Here is an 18,368-nt window from a genome sequence, read left to right as displayed (position 1 = left end):
CAAGTTGCTTTGGATAAGTCTCTATGAGCTTGCCACATCTTACCACTGGAATTTTTGCCCATTCCTCCTTGCAAAACTGATCCAGCTCCTTCAAGTTGGATGTTTTGCGCTTGTCAACAGCAATCTTAAAGTCTGACACAGATTTTTTTTTATTGGATTGAGATCTGGGCTGTGACTAGGCCATTCCAACACATTTAGATGTTTCCCCTTAAAACACTTAAGTGTTTCTTTAGCAGTGTGTTTGGGGGCATTGTCCTGCTGAAAGGTGAACCTCCATCCTAGCCTCAAATCACGCACACAGTGGTACAGGTTTTGCTCAAGAATATCCCTGTCCATCTTTTCCTCAACTCTGACCAGTTTTCCAGTCCCGGCTGCTGAAAAACATCCCCACAGCATGATGCTGCCACCACCATGTTTCATTGTGGGGATGGTGTTCTTTGGGTGATGTGATGTGTTGGCTTTGTGCCAGAAAAGTACACTTTGAGTGTCGAAAAGTACAAATTTAGTCTCATCAGACCTGAGCACCTTCCTCCATACATTTTGGGAGTCTCCCACAGGCCTTTTCGCAAACTCACATCGTGCCTTTTTGTTTTTAGCTGAAAGTAATTGCTTTCTTCTTGCCACTCTGCCATAAAGCCCAACTCTATGGAGCGTACGGTTTATTGTTGTCCTATGTACAGATACTCCAGTCTCTGCTGTGGAACTCTGCAGTTCCTCCAGGGTTACCTTAGGTCTCTGTGCTGCCTTTCTGATTAATTCCCTCCTTGCCCTATTTTGGTGGGCGGCCATCTCTTGGCAGGGGCTCATCAAAGATTTGGGTATTTTTTATAACCTAACCTTTGTATTCTGTGGCTGGAGGTACATTAGCCATTCACAGGATAAATAAGTAAGTGTCGGCCAGTACAGGCCCAAAAATTAGCCAACAGGTGTTTACCTGACAGCAAAGAACTTTGTAGCCATTCACAGGATAAATAAGTAAGTGTCGGCTGTCATGAGGAATTTGAATCAAACATGGTGTACTGGTCATATGTACTGAATTCCTCCGAGATCCATGCCTCATTCATTTTTAGAAATGTAAGGTAGTCGTGAGCTAGGCGAGTGCGCTTATTGGTCACGATCCCCCCTGCTGCGCTAAACGTCCTTTCGGACAGGACACTGGACGAGGGGCAAGCCAACAGTTGCATTGCAAATTGCGGCAGCTCTGGCCACAGGTCAAGCCTGCCCACCCAGTAGTCCAGGGGTTCATTGCTTCTCAGAGCGTCCACATCGGCCGTTAACCCGATGTAGTCGGACACCTGTCGGTCTAGGCGTTCCCTGAGGCTGGATCCGGAGGACAGCTGTCGATGGGTCGGCGGAAAGAATGATCTCATATCAGAAGTGACCAACACATCTTCAAACTGCCCTCTTCTTGCAGGCGCTGTTGGATTGGTACCCGCAACTGTTTCCCTGTGAGTAGAAATTCCTCTGCCAGCGCCCGCAAAGCAGAATGCTGCATTTCTCAAAGTAAGGCCTGGAAGTGCTGCATTCTGACAGCCCTCTGTGATGGTGGTAACATTTCCACCATTTTTTTTTTGTACCGGGGGTCTAAGTATGTTGCCACCCAGTACTGGTCCTTGCCCTTTATTCTTTTTATACCGGGGTCCCTCTTAAAACACTGGAGCATGAAGGCCCCCATTTGCACTAAACTGGAAGCGGTGTAGTGGCCTTGCTCCTGCTCGTCATCCAGGATAATGTCATCCTCGTTCTCCTCCCCCCATCCACGGACAACACCAGGGATCCCAGAAAGGTTTAAAGCATGATCTTCTTGCTCCTCCTCATCCACTCCAGCACCATCCTCCTCTGACTCCTCTTCAGACTCCTGTTGTTGACTTGTCTCAGATGGAGTAGCCCCCCCTGGGAATTCATCCAGCATTGCGACTACCTCATGTTCCTGCTCCTTGTCCTCGACAGCTTGATCAATGACACAACGCAATGCACGCTCCAGAAAGAAGGCGTAAGGTACGATGTCACTGATGGCGCCCTGGCTGCGACTGACCAGTTTGGTGATCTCATAAAATGGCTGCAGAAGTCTGCATGTGTCGCGCATGAGCAGCCACTGGTGTGGTGAAAAAAAAACAAGCTCCCAGAACCTGTCCTGCTGCAGAGTTCATACGGGTAGTCATTAACTGCACGTTTCTGCTGGAGCAGCCTATCAAGCATATACAAGGTGGAGTTCCATTGCGTCAGGCAGTCACAAATCAGACATCTGATGGGCAGGTGGTGTCGCCGCTGAATGTCAGCAAGGCAAGCCATGGCCGTGTAAGATCTTCTGAAATGGCCAGAGATTTTACTGACCTGCCGCAAGACGTCCTGGACCCCAGGGTATTTGGCAACGAATCGCTGCACGACAAAGTTCAGGACATGTGCCATTCACAGCACGTGTGTCATTTTGCCCTATTACAGCGCGCTCAGCAGATTGGCACCGTTGTCGCACACCACTTTACCAACTGTCGAATTGTGCGGGGTTAGCCACTGATCTGCCTGTGAATGCAAAGCTGAAAAGAGTGCAGGACTGGTGTGGCTATTTGGCTTTCAGGCACAACAGATGCAGCACAGCATGGCAACGTCTCACCTGGCATGTCAAATAGGTTCTGGGGATCTTGGAGGGCGCAGCGGAAAATATGGTAGCAGCGTAAAAGGAGGAGTCAGCCGAGGAGGAGAGGGAGGATGGAGTAGGAGGAGGAGAAGAAGAGGCAGGCCTGCATGCAATCCGTGGCGGTAGCACCAAATCTACACGGGTGCCACGGGTTGCATGCTTGACGGCCGTCAGAAGGTTCACCCAGTGGACCGTAAAATGATGTACCTTCCCTGCCCGTGTTTGCTAGACCACGTGTCTGTGGTCAGATGTATCTTGGCACCGACACTGTGTGCCAGAGATACATTCACTTGCCACTGAACTTGGCCATATAGCTCTGGGATGCCTTTCTGGGAGAAATATTTCCTTCCTGGACCTTCTATTGCGGTGTTCCAATGGCCACAAATTTTCTAAAGGCCTCCGAGTCCACTAGTTTACAGTATATGGCAGTAGTTGGCGGGCTAGCAGTTCCAACAAGCCAGCGGTCCACTGTTGGGCAAGAGGGTTGTCCGGCGTCATCATCTTTTTACGCTCAAACACGGAAGCCTGCCACGGAAGCCTGCCTTTTGCCAGATAAACGTGAGGACGGCACGATGGAAGGTGGAGTGGAGGACAATTGGGAGGCGAGAGGAGAAGGGGAAGAGGCTAAATGGTGAGCGCCTGGAGTGTGGCTTTGTGGGTTCTGACAGCGTTGCTCCCACTGGGCTCGGTGATGTGAGACCAGGTGCCTTCTCAAGGCAGTCGTCCCTAGGTGAGTGCTTGGCTTAACGCGACTTATGCGTTGACAGCAAAGGCTGCAGATGGAAACACTATTGTCAGCAGCAGACACATTAAAAAAAGCCCACACTGCGGAGCGCCAGATGTAACCGTGCATGGTAGATGGCTCGCTCCTGATACATTAGCAGTCTGCTTTTTGCCTCCTGTGCAATGTAAGTTCTGCCTGCTTCTCCTCCCTTAAAAAGTAAAGTACAGATGTAGTAGATTTAACACTCATGCTTTATGAGACGTGTTATATAAACTAAATGCGTTAAGCAAACACCTTTAATTGCTTTTTAATGGCTTTTGTTTCAAGATAGAGCAATGAGTTAAGAAATTTGAGTTAGGAGTTTCTGTGTTAACCCTGCTACATCCGTATATTTGCCGCTCATATATATATATATATATATATATATATATTTGCAGTTCAGCGGTGTGGTTATCTGTTCTAAAGCCTTTTGTGGCGTGTATTAGTGGAAAAAGAAAATATATTTGCTGTTCAGCAGTTCAGTTATGTGTTCTAAAGCCTTTTGTGGCGTGTATTAGTGGAAAAAGAAAAAATATATTTGCCGGTCAGCAGTGCAGTTATCTGTTTTAAAGCCTATTATAGCGTGTATTAGTGGAAAAAGAAAAAAAATATTTTTGCCAGTTAGCGATGCAGTTATCTGTTCTAAAGCCTTTTGTGGCATGTATTAGTGGCAAAATAAAAATATATTTGCCGTTCAGCGGTGCAGTTATATGTTCTAAAGCCTTTTGTGGCATGCATTAGTGGCAAAAGAAAAAATATATTTGCCGTTCAGCGGTGCAGTTATCTGTTCTAAAGCCTTTTGTGGTGTGTATTAGTGGCAAAATAAAAATATATTTTCCATTCAGCAGTGCAGTTATATGTTATAAAGCCTTTTGTGGCATGAATTAGTGGAAAGAGAAAATAATTTTTTTATGTGAAACAGGTTAAAATTGATGGGTAATTGTAGACTTTATTCTGTATAAACTGAATTCCATTATCCTTTCATGGGTGAAATTTTTTATTTCAACCATGTTTTTTTTAGGGAAAATTAATCTGTGATTATACATGGACCGAATTACGTAGTGGTGAAATTTTTTATGTGAAACAGGCTTTTTTGGAGAAAATTGATGGGTGATTGTGGACTTTGTTCTGTATGAACCGAATTTGATTATCCTTTCATTGGTGACATTTTTTATTTCAAATATGTTTTTCCGGGAAAATTGATAGGTGATTGTACACATCCTTTTGCTGTATGGACCGAATTACATCGTTGTGGGTCCTGCAGTAAACATAATAAAGACCCTGATGACAACACACCAGCAGACTTTGCCTTTACCATCTATTCACAATTAAATCAAGCAGCTTCAGTAGGTTGAGAATATTTATGTGTTTTTATTTGCTCCATCTGCCTTCCATCTCCACAGCACACAAGACATGACAGGAGAGCCTCTGCTTTGGAGTCCCAGTCCAGTTTCTTAAGATTATAAGTTCCATCAGAATTGTGCGTAACAATCTTGTTCCCTGTGCAAAGCCATAAGCTAAATCTGGTTGCCCCAATTTTAATTCAGTAGCAGTAAACAGCGGGAAGCAATTAGAGGTGGCTGAACTCCGCTGCTATGTATCTCTTGTTAAAGGATAACTGTCACATTTAGACCCTAATTTCAATTTTCACATATTTAGTTACTAATATTATGATATTCCAGAATCAGTTACTATTAGACTGACTTACCCCATATTTAGTGTGATCACAGCTAAGACAATATCCCGTCAGAGGGAATAATACCACAGGTGGTGTATAATCCAATTATGTAATCACAGGGAACGACCTGTTTAAAACGTAGCCTTTAATCTAATTATAGCATAAAATAACAAAACTCCCACAGACATACATAGAAAAGGAACAAAAAAGAGAATATATCCTTGATGACATGAACAATTATACTTGTAGTTGTCCAGAAGTGCGGGTCAGGTTGAACTGGGGGGACAGAAAAGAATTCTAATCTTTCCCTGTTCCTGGCCCTGGGCTAAATAGCCCTGCCTAAGAACGGAATGGCCGCCCTGATAAGGACGATCCCGTATTCTGGAACCTCCTAGTGACCCTGGTAAGGCCCTGTGAACCTAATGGATATCTACTCAGGGCCTGCTCTAGGTACACAAAACAAAAACAAAGTACGGATAATAACACAAAAAGCAAACAAACCAGCCACCCCACTGGGTGCTCAGTGGTGTGGGCGGAAATGCTGCCAATAATAAATATGTCATAAAGAATATATAGACAACCAAAGATGTGGCTATCTATGAATGTGCATCATCAATGGACGATATAACTGTACAAACCCCACACTCCAGATACACTGTGTGACGTCAATACACCAAGATACGCCGTTAACATTTGTACATATCAGTGTATAATATAAGATGTATATACATGTACGGCACCAGAAGCACTACATCTAGTATGCAATCAGATGCCAGTGTCCCAACGCGTTTCACCCTGATTGATTTTCGGGTTCCTCAGGGGACGTATATCAAAGTACAATGCTTTAATGAGGCATCAAAAAGAGGCTACCCTCCTAGTGGCAAGGTCCTCAATTATGATGACACCATTAGACCAGATAATATACTGGTCACATTATGTTCGTTCACTTAATAGCTTGAAGTGATCAAATACAGGGACCACTACAGGGGGCCTTTTGATTCTGCTAAAAGAAAGCAATAGTTCGCCAGTGTGGCGATATATCCACATGTATGTACCGGCTGTGAGTCAACATAGGGATTCCCACATAAGTGATCAACGTGATGACCTCCTATAAACAGTCACATATGCATGATAACATGTGTGGTCATATGGCGAGCAGGTAACAAGATATGGCGAGCAGGTAACAAGATATGGCGAGCAGGTAACAAGATACTACTTGCGTGTCCATATATGGCCAGGAATGACCCAAGCAGTCAGTGGGGATAGTCATGTGTCCACTATCACTCCAGCCATGGCCCGCATCCGCACTGTTTAAGACATAAATGGTAGTCAAAATTAGAAGCCAAATAAGGCCAGAGACCAACCTTCTGTTGTTGGGGGGGGGGGGGAGAAACAGCCCCCTATTGTCCCAGGAAACTCACAAGTTAGTGGTGCCTCACTGGTCCTGTATGTGAGGTCGCCGAACACTACAGCCAGCCTGGTTTAAATAGCCCGCCTTTGGGAAGTGAAGCAAGGGGCCGGATGTCGCCCCGCCCCTCCCCATCCATACCTAAGATTAGGCGTGGGCCTACGGCCAGCTCACGCCTACTGTGGGCGTGCCTGTGCTGCTGGATCGAGTCGACCCAGCCCTCTGTCCCCTAGTGCTTGGTATATGCATAGTACCGCCCTCATTCAATCCCGCCCCAAACGGGGTATGCCCCTGCAAAGAGAGCGGATCCAGAGTACAGACCGGCCGGCGTCCGAGCCTCGTGGATGACGTCACCGGGCGCGCCCGGTCACATGGTCACACTGTTGTGGCCTCTTCGTGCCGGAGCGCCGCCCGATGACGTCACCCACCAACTCCGATCATGTGACAGGGTCAAAGGGGACCATGAAACATCTATAGTACAGGGCTCAAAAACCGGGTCTTTTAAATAACGAGAGCACAATTATGCACCACAAGAGACCCAGTACAGATATATTAACCCTGATTTAAGATATGAAAAAGTGGGGGGAAAAGAAGGGAGGGGGAGCAGGCAGTTAGCGCAAGGTGGATGCGCAGACTATATACCAATAAGGCATGATTGATAGCAGTGGGGACAGCATTAGGACAGCATTTGGGATCGATATGCGGCCGTAGAGGCCTAATGCAGGCTAAAACAAGCTATTAGTAAAAACTCTATTACATCATAGTGAATAGAGCATGTATATATGTATAAATTGATGTTTTTTATGGGGTAGATCAAAAAATGGCACTATATTGGAGGTGGCCACATATCCTCCCCTCCAAATCACTACAGTGCTCGAGATATATGTGTTAACCCCATATAGATAACATATGGCTGGCTAAAGAAAGCAGGAATAATCGATATTTTCGTTCAGTCCTGCAGGTGACATGGTGTTAAGCATATGTATCCATTTCGACTCTTTCTGTCTCAGGATGATGTCAATGTCACCTCCCCTGATGGAATGTTTTACTATTTCCACCACTGAGAAATTTACAGCTTTAGGGTCTCCTCCATGTCTTAAAACCATGTGTCTGGATAAAGGTTTATCGCGCTTGTGGCGAATATCGCCAACATGCTCCAGGATCCTTGCTTCACTTCCCAAAGGCGGGCTATTTAAACCAGGCTGGCTGTAGTGTTCGGCGACCTCACATACAGGACCAGTGAGGCACCACTAACTTGTGAGTTTCCTGGGACAATAGGGGGCTGTTTCTCCCCCCCCCCCCCAACAACAGAAGGTTGGTCTCTGGCCTTATTTGGCTTCTAATTTTGACTACCATTTATGTCTTAAACAGTGCGGATGCGGGCCATGGCTGGAGTGATAGTGGACACATGACTATCCCCACAGACTGCTTGGGTCATTCCTGGCCATATATGGACACGCAAGTAGTATCTTGTTACCTGCTCGCCATATCTTGTTACCTGCTCGCCATATCTTGTTACCTGCTCGCCATATGACCACACATGTTATCATGCATATGTGACTGTTTATAGGAGGTCATCACGTTGATCACTTATGTGGGAATCCCTATGTTGACTCACAGCCGGTACATACATGTGGATATATCGCCACACTGGCGAACTATTGCTTTCTTTTAGCAGAATCAAAAGGCCCCCTGTAGTGGTCCCTGTATTTGATCACTTCAAGCTATTAAGTGAACGAACATAATGTGACCAGTATATTATCTGGTCTAATGGTGTCATCATAATTGAGGACCTTGCCACTAGGAGGGTAGCCTCTTTTTGATGCCTCATTAAAGCATTGTACTTTGATATACGTCCCCTGAGGAACCCGAAAATCAATCAGGGTGAAACGCGTTGGGACACTGGCATCTGATTGCATACTAGATGTAGTGCTTCTGGTGCCGTACATGTATATACATCTTATATTATACACTGATATGTACAAATGTTAACGGCGTATCTTGGTGTATTGACGTCACACAGTGTATCTGGAGTGTGGGGTTTGTACAGTTATATCGTCCATTGATGATGCACATTCATAGATAGCCACATCTTTGGTTGTCTATATATTCTTTATGACATATTTATTATTGGCAGCATTTCCGCCCACACCACTGAGCACCCAGTGGGGTGGCTGGTTTGTTTGCTTTTTGTGTTATTATCCGTACTTTGTTTTTGTTTTGTGTACCTAGAGCAGGCCCTGAGTAGATATCCATTAGGTTCACAGGGCCTTACCAGGGTCACTAGGAGGTTCCAGAATACGGGATCGTCCTTATCAGGGCGGCCATTCCGTTCTTAGGCAGGGCTATTTAGCCCAGGGCCAGGAACAGGGAAAGATTAGAATTCTTTTCTGTCCCCCCAGTTCAACCTGACCCGCACTTCTGGACAACTACAAGTATAATTGTTCATGTCATCAAGGATATATTCTCTTTTTTGTTCCTTTTCTATGTATGTCTGTGGGAGTTTTGTTATTTTATGCTATAATTAGATTAAAGGCTACGTTTTAAACAGGTCGTTCCCTGTGATTACATAATTGGATTATACACCACCTGTGGTATTATTCCCTCTGACGGGATATTGTCTTAGCTGTGATCACTTTAATTTAACCATTTGTTATATATCCGTGAGCTTGTCTCACGTCTTGTTATGGCTGGCTTTCTTAGCACACAATTGGATACCAATAAATGGCTCTTAGAAGCTAATGAAATTTTTTCAGAGAAAGAGCTGACAGGCATAAATACCGCTGCTCCTTCAATTAAAACCACTTTCAAGGACCTCTATGATATCCACAAGGAGTATCATAAATCCTGGTGGGAGGTTCAGTCTTTGGATAACTACATTAGGAATTCGATTATACCTAGAGGCCTACGAATTTTTCTAAAACCTGCACCACGTATTTGCACCCCAGATTTTTTGACCCGATGGGAAAGTGAAATAATAGACAGTTCTCTACGGCTTATGCGGCTGTTGTTGGATCAGGAGCGGGCTAATTTGGAGACGGTTGGGAGATCACTGAACACCCAGGTGGAGATAGCACTGGGGTTCAGGGACCACCCAGAGTTCTCAAAGAAAGAAGTTGAGCTACAAACCAACGTTGAGAGGTTCAAGTCCAACTTAGTTGAACGTAAGCACCGACAATTCATTAAGGACTTGTCGGACTTTAGGAATAAGACAGCGTATCTAGTAGCACAGTCTACTGAAAAAACCTCTGCCAGTGAGGGCTCGGCCTCTGAGGCTGAAAGCTCGGATTTGGATTACTACCAATCCCAACAATATCAATACTCCAGACGCCGTGGTAACTGGAGAGGAAAGGGTCGAGGCAGAGGGAGGGGTCAATATAATCAGAGGCCTCAGACACGAGGCTACCAACCCACAGGCCAAAGGTCTGGGACATCATGGGGAATACAGGCCCCCTCCCGTCAAACTGTAAGAACAGATCCCACTGTCGACCCAGAATCAACAAACAAATCAATGATGGCCCCAAGTGGGACCACCTTATTGGATACTGCCTCTTCATCTGGTATTTTACCAGCTGTAAACAATTCTGCTTCATCTTCTTTTTTAGGCCCGCCCCCACCCAGCACTTACATCTTGAGAGACCGCACACAAACACACTGCCAACCGGTAAAGAAATATTGATCTCATCAGAGGGTCAACCTGTGATTCTTAATTTATCCGGGATTGATCTATCTGAGGTTGAACTAAAATTATTAAATAAAGGATTGTCTTTTGTGCCAACTACCCGTTTCTGTCTTTTTGATTGGGTAAAGGATCTTCACTTATTTGTGAGAAAATTACGGTGGCGAAAGCTATTTTGTGCCTCCGATAAAAAGAGGAGCACCGAACTTGGACTTGATCCAAGTGATCTCATGGGCTATGATGCCCTAGTGGATCTATTGGACGACAATGACCGTCCTCCGGGCCAGGGTCCATTTACGAGTCTCAGAAATAAAAGTACGAGGATGCCTCCCAAAACATTGGGTGAGGCTCATATTGATCTGTTTCTTAAATCTGTAACCAGGGATTTGGGGAATTTGACATCAAGACAGGGCAGTGGTATGAAAAATTATACACAGAGGGAAATGGAAATATTACGGGATCTTAGTACCAACAAACAACTTATATTTAAACCATCGGACAAAGGAGGGAACATTGTTGTCATGTCCAGTGAACAGTATTGTAATATGTGTATGTCGCTCCTATCTGATGGATCCAGCTATGAGCTGCTCAAACTGGACCCAACTCAGCTGTATGCGAGAGAACTATCTCAGATCCTACAGGAGGCCCTTGAGGGGAGACTTATTGACCGACGTGAATGTGATTACCTTGAAGTATCTAACCCGCGGGTTGCGACGTTTTATTGTCTCCCTAAGGTTCATAAAGGTACGGTCCCCCTCAAGGGCCGTCCAATTGTATCTGGGATAGGGGGCCTTACAGAACATATAGGCACCTATATAGACAAGATCCTGCGCCCTTTTGTGATGTCTTTACCCTCATATCTCCGTGATACAAATGATCTACTGAAACGGATAGAGGGCGTTTCACTGGATCCAGGTGTGTGGTTAGCCTCAATTGATGTGGAGGCTCTTTATACCTCTATCCCACACAATAAAGGCTTGGCAGCAATCAAATATTTTTTGGATACTAGATCCACCGATCTCAAGGAACACAACCATCTTGTCATTAGACTCCTAGACTTTGCTTTAAGACACAATTACTTTGTGTTCAATGGTCGGTTCTACCACCAGCTCAGGGGCACGGCGATGGGGAGCCCTTGTGCGCCCACTTACGCCAATTTGCTCCTGGGCTGGTGGGAGGACACCATTGTTTTCACTGAAGGGATGCAGAGATGGACCCGCCATATAATATCTTGGTCGAGGTTCATCGACGATATCTTGTTATTCTGGTCAGGCACTGCAGAAGATTTTGATGGGTTTATGAAGGACCTTAACATCAATCATATTGGTCTATTTTTTACCCATGAACTACAACCCGAAAAAATCAATTTCCTTGATCTACAGATTAGTAAGGACATAAACAATACTCTAACAACTACCCTGTTCCGTAAATCCACTTCAACAAATAGTTTATTGAGATGGGATAGTTTTCATCCTAAACCACTCAAAAAAGGTATTCCAAAGGGACAGTTTCTGCGAATTCGCAGGAACTGTTCCGATCAAATTGAGTTTGATAAACAAGCTAGGACCCTTTTCCATCGGTTTAAACAGAGGGGGTACTCTGAGGACTGCCTCTATGAAGCTTGGAACCATGCGGGGTCCCTTGAAAGATCAGCATTAATTCACTCGGTAGGGAAAAAGAAAACATCAGATGAAGTGATTAGAATTATAGGCACATATGACACTGAAGCTAATCAAGTTCGCCAGATCATTGGACGATATTGGTCACTGATCAAGACCGACCCTGACCTGACTGATCTTCTTCCTGAGCATCCCTCAATTACCTTCAGGCGAGGTCGGAGTATAGGGGATCAATTGGTACATAGCCACTTTGAACCTGCGTCCCCCTCGTGCACGTGGCTAGCAGACAGGAGAAACGGTACATATAGATGTGGTAAATGTAAGGCTTGCTCCTTCATAATAGTAGGCCATTCTTTTACGAACACTGAACAGACCCACACGTACATGACCCGTGGCTTCGCAAACTGCAATACAGTGGGCGTGGTTTACATGGCCCAATGTAAATGCAGCCTTAGATACATTGGTAAAACATGTAGAGCCTTTAAAAAGAGGATCCTGGAGCATGTTGGCGATATTCGCCACAAGCGCGATAAACCTTTATCCAGACACATGGTTTTAAGACATGGAGGAGACCCTAAAGCTGTAAATTTCTCAGTGGTGGAAATAGTAAAACATTCCATCAGGGGAGGTGACATTGACATCATCCTGAGACAGAAAGAGTCAAAATGGATACATATGCTTAACACCATGTCACCTGCAGGACTGAACGAAAATATTGATTATTCCTGCTTTCTTTAGCCAGCCATATGTTATCTATATGGGGTTAACACATATATCTCGAGCACTGTAGTGATTTGGAGGGGAGGATATGTGGCCACCTCCAATATAGTGCCATTTTTTGATCTACCCCATAAAAAACATCAATTTATACATATATACATGCTCTATTCACTATGATGTAATAGAGTTTTTACTAATAGCTTGTTTTAGCCTGCATTAGGCCTCTACGGCCGCATATCGATCCCAAATGCTGTCCTAATGCTGTCCCCACTGCTATCAATCATGCCTTATTGGTATATAGTCTGCGCATCCACCTTGCGCTAACTGCCTGCTCCCCCTCCCTTCTTTTCCCCCCACTTTTTCATATCTTAAATCAGGGTTAATATATCTGTACTGGGTCTCTTGTGGTGCATAATTGTGCTCTCGTTATTTAAAAGACCCGGTTTTTGAGCCCTGTACTATAGATGTTTCATGGTCCCCTTTGACCCTGTCACATGATCGGAGTTGGTGGGTGACGTCATCGGGCGGCGCTCCGGCACGAAGAGGCCACAACAGTGTGACCATGTGACCGGGCGCGCCCGGTGACGTCATCCACGAGGCTCGGACGCCGGCCGGTCTGTACTCTGGATCCGCTCTCTTTGCAGGGGCATACCCCGTTTGGGGCGGGATTGAATGAGGGCGGTACTATGCATATACCAAGCACTAGGGGACAGAGGGCTGGGTCGACTCGATCCAGCAGCACAGGCACGCCCACAGTAGGCGTGAGCTGGCCGTAGGCCCACGCCTAATCTTAGGTATGGATGGGGAGGGGCGGGGCGACATCCGGCCCCTTGCTTCACTTCCCAAAGGCGGGCTATTTAAACCAGGCTGGCTGTAGTGTTCGGCGACCTCACATACAGGACCAGTGAGGCACCACTAACTTGTGAGTTTCCTGGGACAATAGGGGGCTGTTTCTCCCCCCCCCCCCCCAACAACAGAAGGTTGGTCTCTGGCCTTATTTGGCTTCTAATTTTGACTACCATTTATGTCTTAAACAGTGCGGATGCGGGCCATGGCTGGAGTGATAGTGGACACATGACTATCCCCACAGACTGCTTGGGTCATTCCTGGCCATATATGGACACGCAAGTAGTATCTTGTTACCTGCTCGCCATATCTTGTTACCTGCTCGCCATATCTTGTTACCTGCTCGCCATATGACCACACATGTTATCATGCATATGTGACTGTTTATAGGAGGTCATCACGTTGATCACTTATGTGGGAATCCCTATGTTGACTCACAGCCGGTACATACATGTGGATATATCGCCACACTGGCGAACTATTGCTTTCTTTTAGCAGAATCAAAAGGCCCCCTGTAGTGGTCCCTGTATTTGATCACTTCAAGCTATTAAGTGAACGAACATAATGTGACCAGTATATTATCTGGTCTAATGGTGTCATCATAATTGAGGACCTTGCCACTAGGAGGGTAGCCTCTTTTTGATGCCTCATTAAAGCATTGTACTTTGATATACGTCCCCTGAGGAACCCGAAAATCAATCAGGGTGAAACGCGTTGGGACACTGGCATCTGATTGCATACTAGATGTAGTGCTTCTGGTGCCGTACATGTATATACATCTTATATTATACACTGATATGTACAAATGTTAACGGCGTATCTTGGTGTATTGACGTCACACAGTGTATCTGGAGTGTGGGGTTTGTACAGTTATATCGTCCATTGATGATGCACATTCATAGATAGCCACATCTTTGGTTGTCTATATATTCTTTATGACATATTTATTATTGGCAGCATTTCCGCCCACACCACTGAGCACCCAGTGGGGTGGCTGGTTTGTTTGCTTTTTGTGTTATTATCCGTACTTTGTTTTTGTTTTGTGTACCTAGAGCAGGCCCTGAGTAGATATCCATTAGGTTCACAGGGCCTTACCAGGGTCACTAGGAGGTTCCAGAATACGGGATCGTCCTTATCAGGGCGGCCATTCCGTTCTTAGGCAGGGCTATTTAGCCCAGGGCCAGGAACAGGGAAAGATTAGAATTCTTTTCTGTCCCCCCAGTTCAACCTGACCCGCACTTCTGGACAACTACAAGTATAATTGTTCATGTCATCAAGGATATATTCTCTTTTTTGTTCCTTTTCTATGTATGTCTGTGGGAGTTTTGTTATTTTATGCTATAATTAGATTAAAGGCTACGTTTTAAACAGGTCGTTCCCTGTGATTACCCCATATTTAATAAGATTCAGCCCTTAGCAACCAGTCTGCATAAAACTGCAATTTCACTATTCAGTTAAGATGGCCGCCACTGCCCTTACCCTGAGGCTAATCCCGCCTGCTCTCACTACCCAGAATGCATTGAGCTCCCACATGCACTAGCCAGTAACAATAGCCACCCAAAAGTGTCAGTAACCAGAGCCCTCCCCCCTAAAGGGTAAGTCTCCTGCAGCACAAAGGGGTCCTCTTACCACATGTTGCTTTCATTTATACACTGAGCAGATGGCAGATCTCCCTTCCCTGTTGTGCGTTGCTCCAACTATGCATTCTCCAGTTCTGCTGAGTGATTGAGCATCTGCCAATCGCAGGGACAGGGAGAAGTGCACACAGCCCAGGCACTGTTATCAGCTGCTGGGGAGGAGCTGGCTTTAATCATTTACTTACAGTCCCTGGCTGTCAGTAATGTGAGCCTGCACGCTGCGTGCTCATTCTATCAACAGATAGATGGACTATGCCTAGCAACCCTATTTTAAGCACAGGTAAAAATAGGCAGTAAAGGGAACAAAAATGTGGAATTAAGGGGTAATTGAATACACAGTGAAAAGTTAAAATAGGGCTACCAAGGTGATATTAATCACCACAATCCAATACTCCAAAAAAAAATATATGACAGTTATCCTTTAAGTCAATATATCCAACTATGCCTCTCGCGATTTATAGCAAATACATTATTTGCATGTTAAGACTCCAAAAATTATGTTGGAGGCATGTAGTGTATGCAAGCCATGTGTGACCCCTCTCATCACTTTCACGCTGTTCTGCACCTCGTTTGCCTGGGCGAACGGAGTCACACAGGGGAGGAACTGCTATGTGTCCTTCAGCAAGATGTTGAATCATTGCTTATTCTGTGATAACTGAAAATCGAGTAGAACCTGAACTAGTAGGTGGTGGCATACTTGGAGTGCACCCTGCCAGCCGTCATTGAAGATCCCCTAGACTACTGGACAGCCAAACTGGATTTGTGGCCCCAACTGGCCCAGTTTGCTCTGAAAAAAGCTGTCCTGCCCAGCCAGTAGTGTAGCATGAAAGCAGGTGTTTAGTGCGGTGGAGGCCATAGTTACCCCAAGGAGAACTCGCCTGTCCACCCTAAATGTGGAGAGACTGACCTTTGTCAAGATGGATCAGCCAGGATTTCCACCCACCAATGCCTGATGCATCAGACTAGATCATTCATGGTGCCACACCAACACTTTGACAAAAGAGACCGTTTTCTTCTGGCTACCAGCCTCAGCTACTATTCTGATGCTGCCACCCACCTGATGCCACACATCTGATGCCAAATGCTCCTTCTTACACCCACCATCATCAGCTGGTACTGTTATTGCCACACCCCCCACACTCTGTCACTGAATAACTCTGTGGTTTCCTGCTGCTAGTGCTACCTCCACAATATGTAACCTTGCCACTCTGTGGTCTTCTGATGCTGCTGCTACCTCCACAATATGTCACATTGCCACTCTGTGGTGTCCTGATGCTGCTGCTACCTCAATACTATGTCATCTTGCCACTTTGTGGCATCCTCATGCTGCTGCCACCTCCACACTCTGTCATTGTGCCACTCTTTGGCCTCCTCATGCTGCTGCTGCCACCTCCACACCGTCACCTTGCCACTCTGTGGTCTTCTCATGCTGCTGCTACCTCCACAATATGTCACCTTGCCACTCTGTGGCCTCCTGATGCTGCCTTCACCTCCACACTATGTCACCTTGCCACTCTGTGGCCTCCTGATGCTGCCGCCACCTCCACACTATGTCACCTTGCCACTCTGTTGTCTCCTGAGGCTGTCGCCACCTCCACACTATGTCATCTTGCCACTCTGTTGTCTCCTGATGCTGCCGCCACCTCCAGACTATGTCGTTCTGCCACTCTGTGGCCTCCTGATGCTGCCGCCACTTCACCACTATGTCATTGGGCCACTTTGTGGACTTCTTATGCTGCTTTCACCTAACCACTCTGTCATAGGGGCACTCTGTGGACTTCTCATGCTGTTTCCACCCTCCCCACTTCATGACTGGGCCACTATTTAGCCTTTTTGGCTTGGCTGACTTCATCATTTATTTGACCCTTCTTCTGATCTGTCAGAAGGAAGGAAAAATGAGACGTACAATGGATCCTCTCTGTGTAACAGCTGTATGACTGTATGGTCCAATTAGAATTGGCTTATGATTTGATAGCCAAAATCAGGAGTGGGTACAAAACACAGAAGACATGCAAATACTTCGTTCACATGTCATCTCTGTTTTGGATCCACTCCTGTTTTTTTGGCATTAGCAATACTGATAGATTAATGTCCAAATACTGACCGAGTGAAGGCGGATGCTTCACAGCCAGGATCTTTTTATTTTCGTGGCTTATTGTTCGGATCAGAGGAAGGCCAAAATAATCAGTGACATTAACACAAGCTTACTGCTGACACCCTCTCCACTCTGTCGGGGGGCTCTACTTGTATAAGCGTTTAAGGCTGGGTTCACACGAGCGTGTCCGGATTAGGTCCGGATGCATCCCAGTGTATTGCGGCAAACCTGTGCGAGTAGGAATGCAATTGCAGTCAGTTTTGACTGCGATTGCGTTCCGATGTTCAGTTTTTATCGCTCGGGTGCAATGTGTTTTGCATGCGCGTGATAAAAAACCGACTGTGGTACCCAGACCCGAACTTCTTCACAGAAGTTCAGGTTTGGGTTGGGTGTTGTGTAGATGTTATTATTTTCCATTATAACATGGTTATAAGGGAAAATAATAGCATTCTGAAAACAGAATGCTTAGTAGGTGATCAATGGAGGGTTAAATTTTTTTTAAAAAAATTAACTCACCTTCTCCTCTTGTTCGCGTAGTTCCCGGTCTCCTCTTTACTTCTTTAATGATGAGCTGTGGACTAAAGGACCTTTGGTGACGTCAGATCACATGCTCCAATCACATGGTCCATCACCGTGGTGATGGACCATGTGATTGGAGCATGTGATCTGACGTCACCATAGGTCCTAGCCGGTAGTTCATCATTAAAGAATTAAAGGAGAGACCGGGAACTACGCGAACAAGAGGAGTAGGTGAGTTCATTTTTTTTCTTTTTTTTAACCCTCAATTGATCACCTACTAAGCATTCTGATTTCAGAATGCTATTATTTTCCCTTATAACCATGTTATAAGGGAAAATAATGTAGTGAATAGACTGTCACCTAGCAACCATGCGTGAAAATCGCACCGCATCCGCACTTGCTTGCGGATGCTTGTGATTTTCACACAACCCCATTCACTTCTATGGGGCCTGCGTTGCGTGAAAAACGCAGAATATAGAGCATGCTGTGATTTTCACGCACAAGTGATGCGTGAAAATCACCGCTCATCTGAACAGCCCCATTGAAATAAATGGGTCGGGATTCAGTGCGGGTGCAATACGTTCACCTACCGCATTGCACCCATGCGGAATACTCGCCCGTGTGAACGCAGCCTAATAGAATAGGTTCTGTAGGCATCTATGTGGAATCAGCTGACGACGGCGTAAAAGGAGTGCACTTCTTCTTGGCGCTAACATCAACCTGTAAGGCTGAGTTCATACTTGAGATATTTGGTCAGTTTTGGCCCCGT

Source organism: Bufo bufo, chromosome 2 (assembly GCF_905171765.1).
Source record: "Bufo bufo chromosome 2, aBufBuf1.1, whole genome shotgun sequence".
NCBI lineage: Eukaryota > Metazoa > Chordata > Amphibia > Anura > Bufonidae > Bufo > Bufo bufo.
This window is presented reverse-complemented; position numbering follows the sequence as displayed.